This window comes from Epinephelus lanceolatus, chromosome 1 (assembly GCF_041903045.1).
Source record: "Epinephelus lanceolatus isolate andai-2023 chromosome 1, ASM4190304v1, whole genome shotgun sequence".
Classification (NCBI taxonomy): domain Eukaryota; kingdom Metazoa; phylum Chordata; class Actinopteri; order Perciformes; family Serranidae; genus Epinephelus; species Epinephelus lanceolatus.
The window spans coordinates 38,559,303-38,585,184 of record NC_135734.1 but is presented as its reverse complement, the minus strand read 5'-3'; the positions used below and the strand labels follow the sequence as shown (position 1 = coordinate 38,585,184).

The following is a 25,882-nucleotide window of genomic DNA, read 5'->3' as shown; positions in this document are numbered from 1 at the left end:
GTTTACAACATTTTAAACGGACACATCTATCGTCAGGGAGTATAAATGAGCCTTAATAAATGGTTGGCGGTTGGGTTCAGGCAACACAACTACTTTGCTAGGGTTAGGAAAAGATCATGGTTGATGTTAGTCATGTGAGTCGACTCATGACACGAACACCTGTCTCCGGGGTCAAAGTCCTGTGCTTGTTGGACCCATCTAACTCCACTCCTGCCCACCCTAATGCTGGATTTCCACTGGATGCGTGTCCGTTGCGGAACGGCAGCGCTGGTTATCCGCTGAGTGCTCCGCCGTCCATCAATACCCACCAGCTGCGTTTGCTGTGCGGAGCAGTGCAGCTCCGCCGGAAGACATCTCGGTGCACTGCCATGATTAATATCTCCTCGTCCATGGTGTCAACGGGGTGAAATGACGTCTGAAAACCTCTGACCTGTTGACTTCAGGCCTGCCTCTGCCCATTATGTAGTTTTCAAGGTGTAGTGCAGGGAAATATGATCCGCCGTGAACACTGTGTATTTTATTTTGAAAATTAACCGGATGTTTTATCGTGTTTCTGTGCACGACTTCCTGCCCCGCACGATCTACTCTGTGCTGAATTGCTGCGTTGTGCTCCGGCGTCCGGCAAAAATAGAAGTCCTGCATATCTGTTGCGGAGGGATCCGGAGTGCCGGAGCTGAGACGGAGCCAGAATGCAGCACAGCCACAGCCGGTGGAAACACACACATTGACTAGAATTGAATCCTATCGGTTCCGCTGCCGTGCCGGAGCGGAGACGCAACCAACACGCATCTGGTGGAAATAGGCCTTAAGAGGGACTTTGTCGCTCTGTGTCCATTGCTCTGAATGCCTAATAATGATGATGATGGGTGTACATTGGAGTTGGTTTTAAGGGACACTGCTTAAGGGATGTATTTTGGAGCTTTGGGAGTGAGCCCAGGATGTTGTGCCATAAATTGAGCCTTTATTTTCCCAGGAGGTCGAACCCGGTGACAGACAAAATAGCACAGTGAAAGTAAGGCTTACAGGAACCAGTCTAAACACTGATGATGTCATTATTCCATAACCATTACAGTGTGCAATCAACATTTACTTTATAATAATAAGTTAAAGCAAAACACATCTATTTTCACTTAATGTAATGTCAAGCACTTTAGCACTTAAAGCACTTTAGCAATCTAGCACTTTAACACTTGATAATCCAAATCCCTATGGTCACTTTATTCTGGTCTGTTATGAGTGACATGGTTTATTGTCTGTCTTAATGTCATTGTATTTTTCGCCTTTTATTGCTATTGTATCTCTGTTTTATTGACCGTACATTAACATCAACCTGCCCAGGGACAAAGGATGGAAATTAGCCAGTGGCTACAATCCTACACATTTACATGCAAGTGTCTATTAATATGTACCGTCCCTGTTATTTTAATAAATAAATAAATAAATATCATGCTTGTTGCTTGCTTGTAAGGTTGGCGTGATCTTCCTGTTAGGCACTGGTACAGAACTGGTGTCTCAGATTCTCTTTCTGACTGACTGTTCTAGTTGTTTCTACAACAGGTAGACTGGGAAATGAAAGAAGGTTTGATATGTGGTATCAGTACAACAGATTCAAACTCCGGCCGTCACACACAGCTGAAAGGTTGGGGTGGGCTACACAACAGCAGAGTGAACATTTGAAACTGAGCCTGCACGTCAAAGGACACACTCCCAGCTCAGTGATCCATTGTGCTGTCTGAATGGAAAGTTCTGACAGTCAGTCATTATACAACGGCATTTAATGCTAAGTATGGCAGCACTCACTGTAAATCTGCATCGGGAGAAGAGGAAACTTGGCAACAACAATAACTTAATCCACTCAAAAGTAGATTTAGGACACAGTAAAGCCTGTCTTCATCTTGGAATAAATTGCAAACAGTAAAAAGGGATAAAATGTTAATGGCAGAGGGCCAAACCGAACGGCAGTATTCCACAGAAAGACAGTCTATATATATCTGATATAAGAGTAATAGTCACATTATTCTAAGTGAAATCAGATTTTACTTTGCTCTGCAGAAAATCATGTAAAGCTGCATTATGACAGATTCACAAAATGTCTGAATGACATGTTTAGTCAAAGTAAATACAGAGATTTCAGTGCCTTTTACCTTGGAAAGCAGAGAGGATGACAGACTAACAGCCTCGTGTAAGTCTCACTGGGTCAAACTAACATAAATAAAATAGATAGATAAAATATATCACTTAATAAAAAGCGACAATATTCAATCAGGAGAGGACTTGTGCCTTCAGCTAAAGTAGTGGTTCTCAAACTTTATCTGTCATGCTCCTCTTCAGCACTCAAAAAAAGGACATTTTTGTGAATTTGAGTGACATAAAAGTCAGCATGACAACATCAACAAACTGTTTACTTGTCCTACATAAATTCCTACATAGATGATATTTATTTAACTTTAAATTTAACTGTTTCACTTCATATTTTTACCACTGGTCTTCCATGCCCTACCTGCAGGGGCTCCTTGCCTCTGTTCGGGACCCACAGAGTTACCATGAAAACTCCCTGCAACTCCTGCGATGCTGATGTGTTTATCAAATCTAAAATATTTCAGTGAAGTAATAGTCACTTGTTTTTCAATATTTACTTAACTTTATTTAATATTCAATATGTTTTGGTTTGTGGTTTTATCCTGCCTCATCTAGTTATTTTTTAAAATCTAGTTTTTATTTACAGCAACTATTTGTTGTAATATTGTATTTTATTGTTTATTTTATTGCAAGATTTTGGGGGTACAGCAGACCACACTCTCTGATCTGTACACCAGACAGGTGGGGAGGAAGGCTAAAAGCACCCTGTCGGATGCCAGCCACCCCCTGTTCACTGAATTTCAGACTTTGCCGTCTAGCTCCAGGTTTAGGTTCCTGCCCGTTAAGAGCAACAGGTATACATTTTCTTTTATCCCCACAGCCATCTCTATTTTAAACTCTGGTCTGGGGAGGAGTTAACAAGCCCTTACCTGGCAGAGTCTTTCAGTTCTTACTGTGACCACAGGGTCTTTTTATGGACTTTTTTAATAAACGTGGTGTTTTTTTTAGCTCTTTTTATCTTGTACATCTATTGTATTGTTATTTATTGTCCTGCTGTTGACATTAGGCAGTGTCTCCCAGTGTGGCTGTCCACTGTATCACTGTACTCCGATATGTGTTAAAATGTTGTGTCTGTATCTGTGATGCTGCAAAACAAATTGCCCCTCGGGGACATAAATAACGCTGAGTTGAGTTGAGTCATCTTTTATTCATGTTTCATCTTTTGAATTTATTTTATCTAGTTCTTTAACCTAGTTTTTATTTTACTCTGTTTTACTACTATTACTGTTACTGCAGCTTTTGAATCTATTTAATTACATTTTTATTTTTTTTATTGTCTTGTTTCTGTCTTTTTGTAAAGCACTTTGAACTGCATTGTTCTGTATGAAAGGTGCTTTACAAATAAAGTTTGATTGATTGGTGTAACCTTCATATATAACCTGCAGCGGTTTGGGCTTGAATCACAAAACCAGGACGTCAGTCAGACTCCAGTCACAAATGTGTTGACTTTAGACTCAACTTGACAAAATCAAAAAAGGCTGCAACTTTACTTGGATTTGAGCCTTTTTACTTAAAAATACTTTATACCTTCCCCCAAGCCCAACGACTAGAAAGTATAAATTTTATTTATTATTCATTTATTTATTAGAATTACTTTTGTATTATTATGTATGTATTTTTTAATCTATTATTTCTTCAGTTATTGTTTTCTGCAGTGGTTATTAAAAACAAATTAAAGCATGCAAAATGTCGAAAATTACAGACAGAGACGCAACAACTTCCAACAAACATATTTGAACAAATAAATTCAAATTCTAAAAAGCACTAATGGTTTTTGTAAATTTAATTTGTTGTTACTCTGTTGTTAAAATGGTAGAACATGACTTGGGACTTGCCTGTCTTGACTTAGGACATGAGTGCAAAGACTTGCAAACAATGACTTGGCTGTGGTCCCACCTCAGATGACCTATTTAATTAAATAATTACTTTTTAATATTTGCTGCCCCAATCAACAAAAGCTGTATATAGCGGGAAAATAAGAAATTTGTTGGTGAATTTTTAACTAATGTTATAGTGAAAGTGACGTTATAGATAATTTATTCTGGACGTGGTCATTGGATGTAATCAGCTAATGTTCTCCACCAGGTTTGATAAATCTCTTCTGCGTCCTGACTCAGCAGTTTTGGTGCCTGGCAGAGTTTAGTGCAAGGTCACAATGCAGCTGCATTATCAAACCAAGCAATGATAGTACAGTAGGAGTGGTACTTTTGGACTCCCAGTGCATTGTGGGATACTCCAGCTCCACTCCTCACTCTCTCATTTCCTCAGAGCATCTATGAATGAGCAAACCTCTCTGGCTCTCTTTACTAGTCATCCTCTGCACAAACGATGAGTCAGGCCCTGGGACTGTTTCGCCCTGGGACTGTTTCGCGCTGGGACGTCAATAACAGCAAAACACCCACTATCAAAGCGCCGGATAACAAACATATGCAGAGGACAGCTGCTGCCAATGCGTGCCGGCGCCGAGTTGTGCCGGGACATTGTGGTGGAGATGATTCGTCTCCTCTGAGGCAGCAGAGAGGATGTGGAAAAGACTGCACCCTCTGAGCTCCTGCAGGGAGTGCTGCAATGCAGGGGTGTAACAGAGAAACACGAAGCTAGGAGGCAGTTTGTCCAACAGTCAGCTGCTCACACTCTTCCTCCATTTCCTGCCATGCCTCACTTCTTCCTCTCCTCGTTGCTTTCATCTTTTACCTCTGTCATTACAGCCCCTTCTGCCTCTCCTCCGTCTCTCTGTATCTCTCACACACAAACACACACACACACACACACACACACACACACACACACTGGTGGTACTCTGGCCCATCATTACTGCAGCGCAGACAACAGTAAACAGAAAGTGCCATATGGTCGCAGTTGGCTCTGTACATCAGTTGCAGTGTTTGGGTGTCTTGGAAGTAGCAGTTGGTCAATAAGGTGAGAGTGTGTCGGTGTTTGTGTGTGTGTGAGTGTGTCTGTGTTTGCGCGCGTGTGTGTCTGCAAACAGCGGGTGAATTTTTTATGGAGTGTGTCGAGTGGGTGGACGCCTGTCGAAGAAGAACTCTTGTGCTCTGACAGCAGCCTTTCACTCCAGCTGAGTTACTGGCATGATGATACTACACAGTGTCAGTCTCCTGAGTGAAGGATGGGAGAGCTGCGGTCGCTCAGTGTCAACATGATCATGTGAGTAAAGTTGTAACTGATTAAAACTGATGCAAGTTAAAGGATTGAGCCCCATAATGGTTTATTAATAAAGCAAACAAAGATAACTGTCAGGGCTGAAGGACCAACAAAGTCCCAAACATGATGAAGTTGCGTAGAAAGATGATTTAGGGGGATGAGAGTAAAACACTTTTGTCTAAAAGCTCGACAATTAGCCAATTAACCAATGTCAGGTAATAAGGGGAGTGAGCTGGACTCAAACTGGGCACCCCTTAAAGTTGTATGTTAAATAATTTGGGGGTACATTTTTGTCATAATTTTCTTCCTTTATCAACCCAATCACCAGAAAAATGTCGGCATTGTACATTTCTGCAAAGCACAGAAAAATTACATTTGTATGTTATTAGAAGACGATATACTTTATTCATCCTTGAGGGGAAATTCAATTTTTTCCCACTCTGTTGTCATGTACACACAGGCCAGATATACACACACATGCACAAACAGGACCGATATGGAGGGATGTCAGGCTGCCTTGGACAGGTACCCTGAGCAGTTGGAGGTTTGGTGCTTTGCTCATGGGTGGCTCTGCTGTGCCCAGGAGTAAAACTAGCCCCTCTCCAGCTACCAGTCCACACTCCATATTAAATACATATCCAATTATTTAGTGGATATGTTAAAACTTAACGTTCATTTACGTTTCAACAATGCTCTGATTTATATGTGGTTAGGTTAAGGCACAAAAACCACTTGGTTATGGTCACGAAAAGATCCCATCTTGGCTTAAAATACCTGATTTTTGGTGCACTGTTCTGGCAGGAAATGCAGCAGTGTCTCAGGAAAATATGGCCACTGTTTGTAGCACCATCCCCAGTGGAAAAATGGCAATGGGTTGTCAAAAGAAACATGTTTGGGGCCTAAAAAACAGCTAGAAATACAGTAAGGAGTCTCAAAAAAGACAAAAAAAATCACCCACATCTGGTGCCTAAAAAAACACAGGGACCCATCACAACTGGTTTTATTTGTTGGTCTCTAACAGTGGTCTGCAGTTTGGCCCGTGTCTCGCCTAGGTGACATGCCATCCACCGCCCCCCCCATGACAAAGTCGGCTCATATAATACGTCACCTTAGAAACCTTGATATGATACGTATGAGACAGAGAAACGTACAAGTCCAACATTTATTCTGGTGACTTGGCTGCCTCTTCCCTGAAACTGGAATAGACCTCTTTTATAACAAACATTTTGTCTTGCCACAACAGGAAACACACAGGTGGATATAAAAACATTAACAGTGGCTCTGTTCTATTTTAAGGCCTTATTCACTCACACAGGTGTGTGCTGCTCCGACTGATGAAGACCTCAGCTCAGGTTGAAGCTGGGAGGAGCTGTGAGGTCAACAAACTCCATGTTCTAATACAGATGATGGGGGTTTTATTTGCCCTGCACTGGTGCAACAAAACTGTCAGATAATAGATTTAAATATTTAAATCAAGTTGTTTGTACATGTCAGCACAATCCAGAGAAGATGTCTAAACAGGCAACATGAGTCAAAACACTAATAGCTGTCTTTAGGGGTGTTTGTACTAGGAGGCCATACCACTGAGCCAGGGCCCTGAGGTCAGCTAGATTAAATGGGATGCAGTCATCATTAATGAACCCTGATATGATATGTCAAAATATCCTTCATGCTTAAGATCCATTAAAGCCAATATGTGTAGGATTTATACATTTCTTTGTTTGCTGCCAGACTTTTCACCTTGAAGAACACTCAACCAAGACAGTCATGTCACCACATCACCTAATAAAGTGACATATTAACAGCTTTTTACCTGGCTCAACATCTCCACGGTTGTACGGTCTAAAGAGACGCAGTGCATTGTGGGGCAGTTGACTATGTCCAGCAAGCTCATGTTTCATTTTCAGACAGTTCTCAACATGGAGGTGGCTCAACTGGAGGCTAGTAGCAGCCAATGGTGCTTACAACGCGAACAGTGCTGACAGAGCTAACGGTGTTAATCGGAGGGGAATTGGAGGGCAGGTGCTATGGGTCCGGTCGATAGTTGAACCTCAGATTGAGGAGGAGCAATGTGGTTTTCGTCCCGGACGCGGAACCATGGACCAGCTCTTTACCCTCGCCGGGGTGCTGGAGGGGGCATGGGAGTTTGCCCAACCAGTCCACATGTGTTTTGTGGATTTGGAGAAGGCTTACAACCGTGTCCCCAGGGGCATCCTGTGGGGGGTGCTCCAGGAGTATGGGGTTGGTGGCCCCTTGCTAAGGGCCATCCAGTCCCTGTACCGAAGGAGCATGAGTCTGGTTCGCGTGGCTGGCAGTAAGTCGGACCTGTTCCCGGTGAGGGTTGGACTCCGCCAAGGCTGCCCTTTGTCACCGGTTCTGTTCATAACTTTTATGGACAGAATTTCTAGGCGCAGCCGAGTGGTGGAGGGTGTCAGGTTCGGTGATGGGAGGATCTCGTCCCTGCTTTTTGCGGATGACGTGGTCCTCCTAGCTCCATCGAACAGTGACCTCCAGCTCTTGCTGGGATGGTTCGCAGCCGAGTGTGAAGCGGCTGGGATGAGAATCAGCACCTCCAAGTCTGAGGCCATGGTCCTCAGCCGGAAAAGGGTGGATTGCCCACTCCAGGTCAGGGGGGAGGTCCTTCTTCAGGTGGAGGAGTTTAAGTATCTCGGGATCTTGTTCACGAGTGAGGGTAGGATGGAGCGGGAGATTGACAGGCGGATTGGGGCGGCGTCAGCAGTGATGCAGGCGCTTGACCAGTCCATTGTGGTGAAGAGGGAGCTTAGCCAGAAAGCGAAGCTCTCAATTTACCGGTCGATCTACGTTCCAACCCTCACCTATAGTCATGAGCTCTGGGTAGTGACCGAAAGAATGAGATGGCGAGTACAAGCGGCCGAAATGAGTTTCCTCCGCAGGGTGGCTGGGCTCAGCCTTAGGGATAGGGTGAGGAGCTCAGACATCCGGGAGGGACTCGGAGTAGAGCCGCTGCTCCTCCACATCGAGAGGAGCCAGTTGAGGTGGTTCGGGCCTCTGGTAAGGATGCCTTCTGGACGCCTCCCTTGGGAGGTGTTTCGGGCATGTCCAACCGGGAGGAGACCTCGGGGCCACCCCAGAACACGCTGGAGGGACTACATCACCCGGCTGGCATGGGAACGCCTCGGGGTTCCCGCTTCTTTGCTGAGGCTGCTGCCCCTGCGACCCGGACCTGGATAAGCGGAGGACAACGAGTACGAGTACGAGTGCTATGCTTCCATGACACTGCGTGATAACTGCCTCATAAGCGCAGTGCAAAGTGGCGGCGATTAGCTAGCCAGTGGAATAAACACACAGGGACCCACATGCATGTGTGTCCAGATCGTCTACCACAACAACCAACAGAGAAGCTCAGATTGCAACACACACAGAGGAAGACTTGATTCTCTGCTCAGGATGCCATTACTCTACTATATGTTTACATAGCAAAGAGTTTGCTGCTGTGTTAACACTCTGAATGTCACATGCAACCCCTGACTTGTCACTCAGGAACCTTCTATGATACGCCGATGAACGACGACTTACTACAGTCACCACAAGGCAGAAAATCTCACTCTAAATTTTTCTGTTTGATTTAAGCAAATATAGAGTGGAGTTGCAGAGAAGGTGCAGAGTGAGCTAATAGTCTACATTTTTAATGTTCAGCAGCAGCTAGGACAAAGCTTACATGGGTGAGCTACAACAGCTGAGATTGAGGTAACTCTAAAGCCCACTTCAGAACAAAGATTCACAGTGAGACAAAACCATTTTAGAACGTTGCAGAGAAAAGTTGCAGCGGTGTGAACTGGCCGTCTGAGTTCGACTCAAGCCGGCTGATGGTGTCATCTGCAGCTCCGCTGGTCAAACAGCCAGGCGGCTTGCAGTGAAGTCTGCTGGTCAGGTCAAAATGTTCGCTTGCTGCTACTCCGTCCCCACCAAGCCTTTGTTTCCGTCCTCACGGTGTGCTGGTGTCGGATGGTAGGTCGCTGCTGCTGCTGGCTGTATGAGCTTATGCGTTTGGTGCTTGTTACTTATATTATAGTGATGTATTGATTATGAATACAGTCCATCTGATGCTCGTTTTGTTTCTGTTTTTGCTGTTTCATCTCTGCTACAAATACAACTGTAGCCAGTATCTCACTATCAATATCCTCATTCATATTTTAAGAAGCTACAAATTATATTCAGCCACAAAATAAGCCTGGAAATCAGAACAGAAGTACAGAGAGCTGTTGCATAGAGATGATACACCACCTCATTTAGTTGCATTGGTGTGAACCAGCAGGTTTTTAAAACGTTGCAGAACGGCACATTGCAACCAGTTGCCTGTTTCAGCTCGTCTCATCGCGAATCTTTGGTCTGAACTGGGCTTAAAACAAACTTTTTAAAAGATTTATGAGAACATAAATACAAATTAAGCTACCAAAGATACTAATTCAGAAAATGCAAATCTCTTTCAAGCAATCAAAGTGTCACAACACCAAAATGTCTGCGAGTGAGTCCAGTGGGAATTAGCACTTTTATGCTACAGTATATTACCATCTACTTACATCATAAAAAGAGCGGAAAACAATTCTAATCATGAGGGGCAGACTAACAAAAGTAATTAACTGCATAATGTCTCTCTACTAAATTTCCCCTGCGAGTTTATTCACATACGTTAGCTCAAAGGCAACAATAACACCCACAAACATCTCCCTGTGGTAATGAAAATGTGACTGTAACATCATCACAAAGAGGATTTGAGAGCGTGACATATAAAAGAAAAGCTAATTTCCTTGTAGCGTAGCTTATATATTGCACTGCATGGAAGATATATGACTGATTGTAAGACATTGCAGTCATTCAGTGCACAAACATGACAAATCTTTAGTTTCAAGTCATTGAAACTTGGTCTTGTTTCTTTCCTCCTGCCCTCTGTCCACATCCATACACAAAAAATAAGTCAAAGCACAAATGTTCACATCATCAGGATCGAAACCAACAAGCAATCTCACAGATATGTGCCTCTAAACACACTTTACACACTCTTTTTTTCTTCTTCCCAGTGCTGAAAATAGCCTGACCGCCTAGTGCTGGATAGTGGTGCATTTAGGGAGCAGAAGGGAGGGAGAGAGCAACATTTAGAAACAGAGATGGAAGGATACATCTCCCCACCAGTGAAGAATGTGTTGCCCAACTGCACAGATCTGGGGCAACATGGCGGAGTAGCACAGAGCAAAGAGAAGCCAGAAGGGACACGAGTACAGTGAGTAATTATCTGATCCCTCTGCACCCACTTCCTACATTTCCTCTCCTTTTCCTCTGGCCTCAAAACCATCTCACATCAGATTTTATTCGAGATGCTCGCTAATTAAACAGCGAGCAGTCAGTTTCCCCGCCACCTAATGTGGATGCATTTGGAAGCACATGCACACACACACACACACACAAAAAAACTTCATGGCTGTATTTCTGAAGTCTCTGGGGGCGAGGTAATAAATACAAGAACCAGATGTGTCAGTCATGGCATCTTCCATTTTCTGCTCCAGCAAATTTTCAAATCTGTCAGGGGTTTCGTGCCGGGAGAGGAGAAGACAAATTGGTGTCATTAAGAAAGCTCTTCATCAGCAAATCCTCAAAAACAGGTCTGTGTTGTGCATCAGAAGAAGGCAGAAAGATCCTCTTTGTTCTGTTGTAAACAATAAATTACTTATTTTCATGTGATTAAATATCTTTTTAGTTCAGACACAGAAATAATATTTCTTTGACATTGTTGTTCTTGGTTTTCCAGCTTCTGCATGTAGTCAGCTCACAGTGTAGGACTCAGAGTGACCAGTTGAGGGCACTATATATATACACAGTCTTTATCTCACAGAGGTTACCACTATTGGTAAAATGGCTCTGTATACTTAAGGAGACTTAATGCACACCCAGTAGGACAAATCTGTTTCTGCCCAAGTCCCCAAAATGATAATAGAGCAAGATGTTGTCTCTATTACATAGGTCATGAATTACTGGAAGTCATTTGTAAATGATTTGTATTGGAAGAAGGTTTGGATGCTTTCTCATAAATACCTGATTGTGAATAAGTTTAAGGAGGTGTCCTTCAAAATTATTTATAGATAACACCCTGCCAATCATTTCATGCAGAAATATAAAAAAGACACAAACACAAACTGCTCTTTCTGTGATGAGAAAATATTTTACACCTTTTTTGGGTTTGTTCTCACAACAAGAAATCTTGGAAGCACCTTCGCAGATTTATCCTGGACTATATCTTTAAAGACTGCAACAGTATGGGGGGAAATGGTGTCTGGTGTTACTGAAGTAGCCAAGAAAAGAAGACAAAACTTTTTAAATAATTAATCTGTAATGATCCTGGCAAACAGGGGTGTAAATATAGAAAGTGCAGGCAGTGTGATTGCACTGGGCCCCTGGGGTGGAGGGGCCTGTGGAGAGAGCGGGCCCTTGCAAGTGTTTTGGTTGCCATCTTGAAAATAAACCTGGATTCAAAGTAAAAAAAATAAAATAAAAAGAATACTATTAATTTAAAAATGTTGCCATTTGCTATATATGTCCTCAAAAAGGCAAATCCATCCAGATGCTATCAAAAGTGTACATTCTTTTTTTTTTTAAGATATTTTTTTGGGGGGCATTTTGCCTTTAATAGACAGGACAGGTAAGTGTGAAAGGGGGGGAGAGAGAAAGAGGGGGGATGACATGCAGCAAAGGGCCACAGGCTGGTTTCGAACCTGGGCCGCTGCGGCAACAGCCTTGTACATGGGGTGCCTGCTCTACCCACTAAGCCACCGACGCCCCAAAAGTGTGCATTCTTAAAATATACACTGTTAATATAGCTACTGTACTGGATTTTTTGATAAAAATAATAACGTGTAAACTCATACAGAAGTGATCCCTTTCAATCTTAGCCTGTATTTTCTTCTCATTTTGCTGTGTTTGGGACGTTCCTGGGCATAGCACGCAGTTGCGAGCAAAGCTCAGAAAAAAGCAAATGGACCCTTTTACTATTAGTAAACAGTATGACGTTTTTGGTGGGCGGGGCTTAGCTGGAGGCAAAACAGTTCTCAACAGATATTAGCTAACGCTGGCTAACAAGTTCTCTTAGACAATGGAGGAAGATGATGGGAGTGATGCATTCAGAAATACTCATTCTGATTGCCGGAGTGCACAAAAACTTGACCATTGGTAAATTTGGAGCGCTGTCGCCACTGCACTGCAGAGTGCCGAGCGTTTGTTTATTTACAGAAATATAACACTCCATTTCTTCAGCCTCTCACTTTAGTGTAGAGGTGTGTATTCCTCTTAATATCTCCCCAATCTCTCATGAGGTGGACATGATAATCTTTAATACACATTACGTTATTCATCCCTACAACAGGAAATACTTTTTCCTAACCTGATATGAAGTATGTGCTGCACATGTGAGCATTTTTGATGATGGTCTCTGTCCAGTCTTTTCGTCTTTTACTCTGTTGTATTGGTACTTAAAGTTGCAACAACTGATATTTTGGCCACATGGAGGCAGCAGAGAGAAATTTGTCACTTATTTACGTATACGACAGTTACAGAGCAACATTAGCATTGATCTGTAGTTGTGTCTCTGACCACGTGGTGAATATAAGTCTCACTCTCTTTAAGCTCTGTTTTTTGTCTCTGCCAACTCCTGAGGGAAATATCCAGCCCATTAGCTGCTAAATGCTCCACAGTGTTAGGGTGACCATATTTTGATTTCCAAAAAAGAGGACACTCGGCCCGGCCACGAGATAGCATACTTAAATGATACTCGCAGTTTACTCAAAGATGCCTTATAATTTTAATATATTTAAAATTTATATGTATGGATAGAAAATTCAGTTATATTACAAAATAATATCTCTCAAAGACAGAAATTCAGATAGGCCCCAATAGGGGACACATACACACACTAGAATGTGGCGATCTGAGCCCGACGGTACCCGACGGGTCGGGCCGGGTTTGGTCAAAAATGTAGCTATAAATTGTATTCGGGCTCGGGTCGGATTCGGTCAGCTTTCAGTGAAAATGTAGTGTAAAAATAAATAAAATCCTATTGTCTGTCCTGTTTACTGCTTGGGGACTGTTATTTACGTGACAACACCTGAACATAACACACACACACACACACACACATTGGCTGTTTGTTTCTACCTCTCTCCTCTCTGGAAGTCTCGGACCTCCAGCCGCCCGCCTCCGCCTTGATTAAACGCTGAAAATAAAAGAGGGAGACAGGTTTTTCCTATTTTATCTTATTTTGTTTTATTTCTCCCTCTCCTCTCGCAGGAGGCGTCGGGCCTCCCGCCTCCCGTTCCCGTCTCAAACACGGAGGTCTCCCTCTCCGCTGAGCACGCCCGGCCTGTTAAATAGCCTGTAACCGTAACAACTGTGTGACACAAAGTCAGTGCTTTGGTCATTAAATAATGTCGGGCTCGGACAGAAATATGTGGCCCGTGCCGCACTCTAACACACACACACACACACATACACACACACACACCGAAAAACGGACATTATCATCAGTTTATAAAAACCCCCCGGACGTGTTTGTCTGCTTTTTGGTGCTGAGCAGGTGGTGTACTTCTTTGCTAAAAACAGCTTCTGCAGCTCAGAACGACACTATGAGAGCAGTGAGAGTGAACCAAACAGCAAAGTTGAGGGCTGAAACTCACTGTACAGCTCAGTAAACTCAAGGAGAACTGCAGATTTAGGTGATACTGATGTACTTTAATTATAAAAATATTGATTGTAGCCACTTTAAGTAAAGGACTCCTTCCACCACTGGGCCTATTACTAAAAAGCTGCTGTTTATTTTGTGTCTATGTCATTGAAATGTGGAAATATTCCTTCGCCTCATCCAACATCAGCTTCAGCCTTCAGCTGTGCAGCACTACAGCACGTAGGCTGTAACTCTGACATCAGCAGGCACACAGACACACACATGAAGTACACAAACTAACCTACTGTTTGTCTCTGCTTCAGTGTGGTACTTAAATATATTAATTCACCAATGAAGCACTCAGAATTGATCTGCTGAAAGGTATTGATCCTCCTCTGCATGAGACTGCAGAAGTTGGGCTGACACTGACAGTCACTGGAGTCGTGTGCAAACTGTAGTCTTCACTGAGGTAAGTAAATAAAGCAAGAGGCAGATTAATGCACCAAGGTAATGTATATATCATAATGTTGGATTTTTTTACATTTAATAATTCATCTACTGTGTGATGATGGTGAAAAGTCAAATTATTGAAGGATATAAGGATATATATGTTATTTGTCTGCTATGTGGAGATCAGCAGGTAGCATAGAGTTAGTTTATTAGAGCTCTCTTGCTGCCTGGAAACGACACTGAGGAGTGCACTGAGCGTGAACCAGAACTGTAAAGTTGCAGAACATAAAACCAACAGGCTGAGCTGGAACAGTAGACTCTAACAGGCTCTGTGGAGTCAAGAGAGTGATAATTATGTGTGGGTTTGTCACTACGAGGAAAACCTCAGTCATTACCCGTAGTCACGTGATCCATTATTTATATAGAAGCATTCATAAGTGAAGCTTTAATTCAGATATGCTTTTTAATCTGCCCTCATACTGTTGTGTCTGTTTCCACCCTTCATCCTGAGTCAATGGACTCCTCCTCAATAGTCAGACATTAGCTATGTTTCCATCCAAAAGTGATTAGAATCACTGGGAAATGCGCATTAAAAGAAATACGAATCCTGTGTTTCCATTAAATGTACGGACTTTGGTGAAAACTACGAACTCGCGTGAGTTTTTCACAGAACCGGAAACAAAACAAGTCTCGCATTCTTCTAATAATTGTTTCCATCCGCCGTTTTGCGAATCAACATTTTTTCGAATCAACCAAAACCCGGCTAAAGCAAGCGTATTTTAGTTTGTGCGAATCAGGGGATTTTAATTCGAATTTTGGCGTTTCCATCATAATTTTCCGATGCGATACTTTTAGATGCGCATCTAAACAGGCTGATGGAAACATGGCTATTGTTTATGACCTTATCCATTAAGTAATCTGCTGATTATTTCTTGATAAATCGATTCATTGTTGGTCTATATATTGTCTAAAAATAGCAGAGGTGGGAACAAGTCATTGTTTTTCAAGTAATAAGTAGGATGTGCTGCGTTGCATTTAGTTCAGAAGTCTGAGGTCAGAGCTGGGAAAAACAATAATGTTCTAGTACAACAAACCAGACGAACCAAGATGTTGTTAGCAATACCAGCTCTGGCCAGGTTAGCCATTGTTAGCAAAACCATTTTATAACAACACATAATGCTGTATTTTGTGCATACAAACACTGTAGCAGGATTTCCACAGGTTGAAGTTGGACAGAACTGTGCGTACATTTTATTTAACGAGACACAAGTAAGACAGGAGCACTAACAAACCGTATATCACTGCAGCTTTCACTACTATTGATGCACAGAGCAGCCATCTTGGATTTTGAGGTTGGGGTTGGTGAGGTTCCTCTGACTTTCCAACTATGAAATCCAACTGCAGCTGGTACTCCAGTGGAAATTTCCGACTGGGAACACAGAAATTCCACCATGAGGGCTCAACTATGCTCAACGTTAGAAACATATACGTACACTAATGGAGCCTTCTGCGTCCATTCATTCATTCATTCATCTTCTAACTGCTTCATCCTCTTGAGGGTCGCGGGGGGGCTGGAGCCTATCCCAGCTGACATCAGGTGAGAGGCGGGGTTCATCCTGGACAGGTCGCCAGACTATCACAGGGCTGACACATAGAGACAGACAACCATTCACGCTCACATTCACACCTATGGACAATTTAGAGTTATCAATTAACCTAGTCCCCAATCTGCATGTCTTTGGACTGTGGGAGGAAGCTGGAGTGCCCGGAGAGAACCCACGCTGACATGGGGAGAACATGCAAACTCCGCACAGAAGGGCTCCCACGCCCAGGATCGAAACGGCAACCCTCTTGCTGTGAGGCGAGAGTGCTAACCACCACACCACGTGCCGTCCCTCCTTCTGCGTCCATTTTGTTCATATTTGTGCACATTTTCTGAAAGCTTACAGATACAAACCAAACAGAGCAGTACCACCGGAGATCAGGGAGGCAGTGTCGCGTAGTTCAGGCGAGATATGATTTAAAAATTGGTGGAATGGAACTAATCAAAAATAAAGTGACAAGAATTCTCTGTCCACATGTCTCAATGTATTTAACGACCTCGCAGATCACCACTGTCTTAAAAGGTACAATATTACGACCTCCTCCACCGTCGCATTAAACTTTTGACTCTGTCCTATAGTGCCATTTATTGGCTGTATCTGTGCCATCAAAAAGGACACATGGAAGTATGAGGCCAGTGACGTTTACGATGTTTGAAACAGGCATATCTATTTTCGCACGTAAAGGGAGTATACATGAGCCCTAAGTCTCTAATATTTGCACTCAAGTCCCAAGTCCTAAACTTTGAGTTTGTAATGTAATGCCATTTTAACAGAGTGATATATTTAATTTACAAAAATCATGAATGTTTCTTAAAAATTGCGGTTATTTGTTAAAACAAGTGCAACTGAACTTTATTTTAAAAAGTGGTGCTGCACTTTCATAGCATACTGTATAGCATTATTTACCAGAACCACAACAGAATGATTTTTGTATGTTTCTGTCCTGTCTCATTGTATGTAATTCATCTTATATCGGGAAAATGTCTATAACTTGGCTTGGGAGAAGGTATCAAGTATTTTTTTTTAAAGTCAAAAGTCTCAAGTTCAAAAAAAGTCATGAGTTACTATTGTAAAAGTCCAAACCAAGATGCAAGTCTTTTTTGATTTTGTCGAGACTATAGTCAATAAATTTTGGACTCAAGCCTGAATCCAGTCATGTGGCTGAAGTCCACCCCTCTGAAATATATTTTTAAAAATGTTCATCACAGTATTCACATTTTCAGATGTCGAGTTTTGTCCAACCAACAGTCCAAAACCCAAAGATATTCAGTGTAGACAGAAAAAAAAAAAAAACAGAGAAAAGCAACAAATGATCACATTGGAGAAACTACAACCAAAGCAAGTTTTCTGCTGATCAACTAACTGATTATTCGCTGCAGTTCTCAGTAAATCTGGTTCAGCTGCTACACTTTCCCTTTCAACCTCTTTGGCTTCCTCTGCATCTCGTCCCCTTTCCTCTCTGTTGTTCCTCCAGTCTGTATTGTGGATTTGACCCGCTGCATCTTTGGTTAGGCCTGAAGGGTTTCGCTTCGACATCCTTCCTCTTGTTAATTTTTTTTCAGTACACTAACTGAACACACAAAAAAACAACTGTCCAACTTTCGATGGCTTGTTGTTTTTGCTTGCCAACAGTCTCAATGCAAGAAAGGCCAGAGGTTCAATACCTGATCCACATCTCCTTTTCTAGGCAAGTTGAACCTTAAAACAAATCCATTCTGCTGTATCCTCGAGCAGGGAGCGTTGTGCTGATAGTGTCCAACTGACAGAAAACGCACTGCAGCACCACAAAGACATCAGTTCAGCAACTTTCACAGTGAAGCTCTCACAGTCTACAAACATCTCTCCTGACATCACTGTCTGCCACATGTGTCAAAACACCTCTCAACACATCAAAAGCAATTCTGTGGACTTGTATCACTCTGTGTACCTACTATACAACAATCCGGTCATACTCTCCACACACTGCACTCTGTGTGTGTGTAGAGTGTAAATGACAAACATTAAGCGTGTGCTTCATGTACACTGATGCACCTGACAGCCTGTGAAAGAGGATCTCAGTTTAGTGAGGACGGGATTATGGGCTGCAGCAAAGAATCCCATTTCATGAACCATCAAGCAGCAGAAGTCCTCCGGGCATGAACACCGCTCCTTTAGGAGGAGCAGTAATGTGGAAACTTAAAGGAGCTCAGATGAGGCCTCCTCACTGTCTGCAAGAATGGTCCAAAATCTGGAATAAAACGGCACTGATGATCAGAGTTGGGTATAACGCGTTACAAAGTAACACGTTAGAGTACTTTGATTACTTTTTGCAGTAACGAGTAACCTAATGCGTTAGTTTGCTGTTTGAGTAATCAAATACTTAAGTACAATTTCAAACAAGACATCAGTTACTTCCGTTACTTTTAGAACGCTGGTCCTTCAGCTCCGAAACAACAACGGCTGTCGTTTGGTTCTAATAACGGAGATAACGTTAAACCTATCAGTCTGAAAGAAGCCACGGAGCTTGTGGCTCGCTACGTGGTCGGAGAAATGCTGCCGTTGTCTACAGTGGAGTCTAAATAGGTGGAGTAGGAGTCGCTGACAGACATATTTCAGACTCAGGACTTGCATTATGCCTGGTACACACTACACGCTGGTACTCACCAGTTATCCCCGGTCGTCTTTCACGGCGTGTGATGTCATCGGGTTATTCTTGTCCTGTTTTTATTACTTTGACTATTATTTGAGTCACTGCCAGAACTGTGTCTGTTCTATAGACTGTATAAAAATACGTGCCAGCCGACATGTTGTTGTAGTCACCTAAAAGCGTCAGCAGATGGCAGGAGCTACATTTGAAGCGCCATACGTAAACTATCAAGCTACTGTATCTTCCACAGGAAGTCCTGACAAATGTTTCAGAATAAAAGCCTATTTAGAAAATTGAGGGATTCTCTCACCAGATGTTATAAAGGGCTTTTAATCTGAAACAAGTGTTGAGTTTGAAATGACAGTGCGATATGTTAACTTTACAAAGACAACGGAGCGGATAAAAGTAAATATATAAACACACAGAGGGATTAATAAATAACGGACCGTCTATAATGTAGTTTGTTTCAAATGAAGCTGGGAGCCTCTGCAGTTGTGGTGAGTAAAAGCCTCACCGCTATTTGTTAATGTTATTACTTTATGTCCGACCGTGAGGATGTACCATTGTTTGCTAGCTTGATGCTAATGACAGTAACGTTAACTCAGCGGGTTGACAAAGTGCCTCTGCTGTTTCACACCATCATTTCCCGCTTTTACTCTGTGTGGTAACATCCCTAGAGGAAACATTAAAAATGCTGGGGTGTTGTTGTCATACAGTTGTCTACGGCAGCAGATCGTTCTGTGTTTCTATTGGTCAAAGTGACGGCTGTGATGGGAGAATTGGATCCCAGTGAAGGGCAAGTGGTCCATAACTTTAATTTTGGAGACAAAAAAAAGTAGGCTTAGCGCCCTGTGGTCCATTGCCCAATAGGAAATGTAGAATACTCAAAAGTACTTTAAAAGTGCTTGAGTTACTTTTCTCAGGGAGTAACGTTGGAAGTACTTCTAAAGTAATTGAGTTACTTTACTCAGGGAGTAACGCAGTAAAGTAACTGGTTACTTTTTTAAAAAGTAACGCAGTAACGTACTTTGATTACTTTTAAAGTAACCCTTACCCAACACTGCTGATGATCAGATTTTAATCAACTGATAACACTGTCAACAAACCAGGTACGGTCACATATGGACCAGTAGAGGCAAACAACACCTGCTAGAAGGTTTATGAGGCTGATATCAACCATTGGTGTAATTCATCCAGTGTAGGAGGAGGGATCAGTAGGCAGCAACAACAAAAAAAATTAAGAGGAAGTAGTGATGTTACGTTCAGGATTGATCAAATTCGTTTAAATGGCTCTATGGTATGAACGAAGTGAACCAAGTCGCACTTGGTGAGATCTACAAATTCACTTTACTTGTTTTTTATTGTACCAATAACATTTTTTCATATTATACTTGGTGCTAGATGAACACCATTCAAGGCACGTTAATTTACGTAATACATTTCCTACAGAGGGTCAGTGCCAGACTTGGTGCAGATTTGGCGCCCCATAGGCAAGTCCCCCAAACCAAAAAAATCTTATGCTACTGAGAAATCAAAACAAATATAAAACTAATCTAACAAACAATAATAATAACTAAACAATAAAAGAATACGATATGTGCAAATTTGCAAATTTCATCTTCTTTTTTCTTTTCGTACTGCACCCCGGATGGCCTCTAAGTTTTCAGTTTCTCTGACTCTAATGCTCTGTCTGGAGCTGCAAAACATATTTGAATAAAAGGTAACAGCCTATTAAGCCTAAATTTGCCCATCAACATTATGAATACGTCTAAATGAGTAGTCATTAATATGTCTTAGCACAAGGTGGCTCCTCTGCAGTGGCTATTTATAATTATTTAGTACTTTAACTTTGCAGCATTGGTAATGAAAGCAAATGAATCTGTCCACACACTATTAAATCCTCTATTTTACTCCAAGACTTTTCCTTTATTGGGTTTGGAATCCACAGCTAGCCTAGCTGGGGAGACTCCAAGCTAGCCACCGCTACTGAAGTTCAGCAAGAGTCAGAGGGAAAGACACAGGGTCGTAGAGTTATGGCACACATTTTAGTTGAAACATTAAAACATTTTTTAATTTGATGTATATGCTACACATTTTTACAACTGTAGAATGCAATAATCACTCTAGGGCTACAACAATGACAAATAAAGACCTGAATGTTGAAAAATAACCGTCATTCATTTCCGCATAATTTTATGTCGAAGCCAAAGTGAGCCAGTGGAGAGGGTCTAAAGAGTCACATGTGCAGGTAGCCTACCCCTGCTCTAGCATGTTCTGACTGTCATGACGACGCACTGATGAACACATTAAGGTGAACTGCATTATCAGGACTAGAGGGGTGGTCCCACAATGAGTTTCCTTAATTTTTTTATTTATTTATTTATTTTTTTAATTTAATTTATTTAAAAAAAAATTAAATGTGGCTCTATGTGGCTCTATTAGGAAGATCTACCACTGCAAAGGATAAATTCAAAAATAGTAAATTCACTGACAAAGCAGAGAGATATAGTGTCACCTTGCGTAATGTTTGCAATGCAGATCATTGACAGTAGGTCTGGTTATACGAGTAATTCAAGGAACGTCTCTCGAAATGGAGTCATAAAATGTGACTCTTCTTAAACTTAAAGCTGTAAATCTCATCACTAAAAAAAAGATGGAAAGCATGATAAAATAACAAGTCTGAGTGTCTACAGTCATGTTGGCAGGTCTGTGAATGTGTACCGAGGCACAGCTTTGCTTTGAGCTAAATGCTAACATGAGCCTGCTAACATGCTCACAGTGACAATGCTAACATGCTAATGTTTAGCAGGTGTAGTGTTCACCATGTTCCTCATCTCAGGGTAGAGCGTTAGCATGCTAACATTTGCTAATATGCGCTAAACACCGAGTACAGATGAGACTGATGGGAGCGTCATGGTATTTGGCCATGAACTACAGTATATGACAAAACTTTGTCCAGATGGTGGCGCTAAATGAAAAGTGAGTTGATCACCAAAGTCGTTACAATTCATCCTCACGACTGTCTGAACCAAATTTAATGGCGATCTATCCAACTGTTGTCGGGACTCATCGCTCAAAAGCACAAACATCAACAACATGGTGGCTCAAGATTAAAAGTCAGCAGGATTAATCCTCTCTGTACCACGAATGTCACAATTATTTCTGAGCAATCCATCCAGTAGGTGTCGAGATATTTCAGACTGACTGACGTTGAGTCCTCTGCAGCCACATCACTAAAAAAGAAGTGTGCTTGCTTTCGTATATTTGAAACAGAATCAAAGCACTGTACGAGTTCTATAATATAATCTCATCTAAGAGCTGTTAATGCTGACTTCACCACCAGACACTGAGCAGAGACTGCAACACTGTGAAGCATGATTAATCCTCTCTCAGTGTGTTGCTAAATGCAACTTCAGCAAGAAAGCACAAGTTTAGATGCAAAATGATATTTTTTTCTCTCCGGAGAACGTTTCCTCACAGTCCAACATGCTGCACCTACGGACGGTTTAAAAATCTAAAATGTGCTGATATACTGCTTCGTACTCTCCCAATTAATCTGGTGCTCTCTCTAACCCTTTTTAATTGGCCACATTAGCAGCTTAATCACGACTGTCTTAACAGTTAATAACCGAGGTAACAGAGGGGAAACATATCAGCATTTAAAGTGTGTATTGATTGCTCTCTTATTGCACTGTCAGGTCACACACTCACTGCTATACCAAGATGTGTCACGGTGAACCTGCTCAACATATATTGCAGCACTAAATGCACCAAAGCAAGGACACACACTGTGGAAGAGGAAAGCTGTCAGTATATATATATGTGTGTGTGTGTGTGTGTGTGTGTGTGTAAGTACAGACATACTGCAGCTACACACCCCCCTCATGCACCTCTGCTGATGCCAAAAGGAAGTCCTCGTTTGGCTCACACACTCAGGAGTGTCCCAGTCATGTACTCCTAACACCCCCAGGGAATAAAGAAAGCACTGCACCGCCTGATCTGTTCACACACCACACTGCATCATAATCAGCCCAGGAACATACAGGACATCAACTCAAGTCTGTGGCTGCAAATATGATTAGATAATACAACAGATAAGAAAAACAGAGCATTATATCCACATGTGAGATGACTTAGAGGCCAAACAGAGAGAATACACTGCTTAAATGACGATAAAATAAACAAATTTCAAGCTTCAGTATAATCAGAGTCCGTCAGAGGCTGTAATGCGCAAAATTTAAAAGCATGTTAATGAGGGATTTATCTACAAGCACCTTCCACTGCAGTCAGCAAGGGATGCATTTAAAAAAAAATAAATAAAAAGATTGTAGTGGACTCGGCATAAATTTACTGGTTTAACAGACTGAATAAACACAGTGAGCTCTGCAGACTCTTACATGGGCCCTTCACTCCTGCTGGCTCAGCAGATTTGACTTTGCACACACTCCCTTAGAGCTTTTACTGTATATGAGTGAGCTGCTGCTCCATCTAACCACTGACACACTGTAAGAAATGCCCCAGTAAAGAAATACAGATGAAATTAAAATGAGTTACATGTTGGATTAAAATAATTAGTATTAAAAAAATACATATTTGTACTTTTAATCCACATATCCAGATTATAATCAGCCAGTTAAAAGTGTTGCTACTGTTCTTCCCACTGTCCAAGAAATCCCCATCTCAAGTTCCGCCCTCACACACGTTTGTTTCTGATATGTGACATTATACTGCAGCATTACATGATGCTACGCACCAGGCATGAGGACTTACCGGCACGCTGTAAAAGTTCCACTCTGGCAGATTTGATATGACTTCAACACATTAAAATGAGAGGCGACTGGGCAAACGCTAACACTGTCTGCTCTAATTACCCCTGAGCCATTTATTCTCCCTTACTCTCTCTGCAGAGCTTTTTTTTCCTCCACATTCAGACAGGATGTGTGTAATGAGGCTAGGTGCCTCTGTGACAACCTGGCACACAGCAAAGCCTCAGTAACTGATGATGCTGTCTTGGACAGAGAGGAGGATGGAAGGAAGGAAGAGAAATGCTGCTTACCTTGATGAGAGATGTGCTGCCTCCTAAACAAGGAGTGGAAGCAGAGAACAGGGTCAGATATGCAGGAAGAGGAAAAATAAATCTTAACAATCTGCACTTTGGTTCATCCCACTCTCAAAAGACATCTCAAACCCCCACAGAGCTGGAAGGTCCCAGTTTCACCAGTGTGTCCAAAGAGCAGACACTCTCAAACAAGACTTTTCTTGGCTCGAGGTGCTGCTGACGTGCACTCAGATGAGGCAGAGACGAGAGGAAACACTCACACAGATTAACATTGTTCTGACACACTGAAATCAGCACAAGCATCAGAGCCGGTGCAGTTCCACTGCTGTATTTCCCGGCACTGTTTGCTCATTGGCTGAGGAGCTACTCAATAAAAACCCTCCTTGTTGTCAATTGGGTACGGAGGGGGGGGGCTGAGATTTTCTGTGGCGCACTAACAACCGTGCTCCTCCTCTTTTCTTTCTTGCTCCATCACTTTTTTCCCTTCAGTACAGGCAGCCAGGGAGTGCTGAGCTTTGAGAATTAGACGCAGGAGGAGAGGGAGGAGAGGGAGGGGAAGTGCAAAAGCAAGGCTAATCGATGAGTGGTGAATGGAGAGGTGAAGATGGTAACCAGCAGTCTGCAGTGGCTCTCACAGAGCTTGATTTTAGGTGCTGTGCCTCCCTGCAGCAGGAGCTCTGCAGGAACCTGAGTGCAGTGAGGTGTGAGGACCAGAGAGGAAAGAAGGAGAGGAGGAGGAGGAGGAGCAGGAGGAGGCAGAGAGGGGAGGATGGGTGAGGGGGTGTTACCGGTCTGCTCGGGCTGGTTTTGCTGCAGTGTAGAGGCAGGCAGAACACAGATGGGAAGTTGTTTTTTTTCTCCTTTTTTTCCCCCAGCAGCGGTTGATGTGAAGCTCCGGCAGCAGCATAAAAAAGGCGACTAGTTCCTCCTGTCCTTGTTTACAGGCATCCATCATGTAACTGCTGAATAATTTAAAAGAGCAGAAGGTGGGATGAGCTGCAGGACTGACACAGATCACTGCTGCTGCCTCATTAGGGAGACAGAGATTACAGAGTTGTCTAATTAAACAAAAAGTCTAAAAGTCAAGCAGGAGTCAAACTCTGTTGATGCTGCCTGCAGACAAAACATTCAGCTCAACCACTTGACATCTGACATGTTTTATGAGCATCACTTCCAGGGTCGGTCATGTCAGCTGATCTATAGGATGAAAAAGATCTAATTAAACATACATGTTAGAACATATCTTCTCCACTTGTTTCCGATTCTCCTCCCCACTCAACAACTCAGTGCCTCAATTTAATTAAACTGACTTAATGAAGTCTCATTCTGCCATCTGAAATCAATAGACTACCTGACTCCCCACACTGGACAGCTGAATCACACTGCAGGTTTCTCCAGGGAAATCCAAACAAAACACAGCTTGTGTGAATCAGTGTTTACTTCAGCCGCTGTGAGGGAGCATGGAATATACAAAATCATTTAATTTCAAACTATTTTAGGCATTATAACTGTGGAGGCAGGTGTAAAGAGCTCCTATGGAGTTTATTTGGCGACAGTGGTCTTTAAAACTGATCAAAAACACTTGAGCGAAAGCCTTAAACCACAAATAACAGTGTCACATCCTCGCACCCAAGGATGGGTTACTGAGCAGGCTTACAGGACACAGGCCCAGAGGCCCAAAGAGTCAGGAGGCCCCCTGCCTTCACCTGCAAAGGGACTCAAAATGACCACAAAGAGATGCAAGGGAACTGCCAGGATTGCCAAGGACCAAAACTTACCACAAAGAAGTGGCAAACAACCTCAAAATGACTACAAAGAGACACAAAACGAGACAAAAGATAACTACAAATAGATACAAAACAACCAAAAGAGACACAAAGAGACAAAATGACCACAAAGAGACACAAAATGACTTCAAAATGATACAAAGCAACAAAAAAGACACAACACAAAAAGAAGACATGACTACAAAGAGACACAAAATGACTACAAAGAGACACAGAATGACTTCAGAGAGATACAAAAAGACTACAGACACAAAATGACTTCACAGAGACACAGAATGACTTCAAAGAGACACAAAATGACTACAAAGAGACACAAAACGATGGCAAAGAGACAAAACATAACTACAAATAGATACAAAACAACCAAAA

General features: G+C 42.4%; 1 protein-coding gene across 3 annotated transcripts in view; it reads right to left on the bottom strand.

Moving 5' to 3' along the window:
- Nucleotides 1-24,043, bottom strand: part of LOC117257001 (synaptotagmin-2-like) — a 55,161-nt gene extending 31,118 nt beyond the window's left edge. For 2 of the 3 annotated variants that reach the window (XM_033626789.2, XM_033626792.2), the window contains exon 1: nt 23,724-24,042. The gene's annotated coding sequence lies outside the window, so the exon portion shown is untranslated. Of the gene's footprint in view, nt 1-23,723 lie in introns of all 3 variants that reach the window. The other variant, XM_033626791.2, reaches the window with a different exon arrangement.
- Between the last annotated feature and the right edge of the window lie 1,839 nt (nt 24,044-25,882).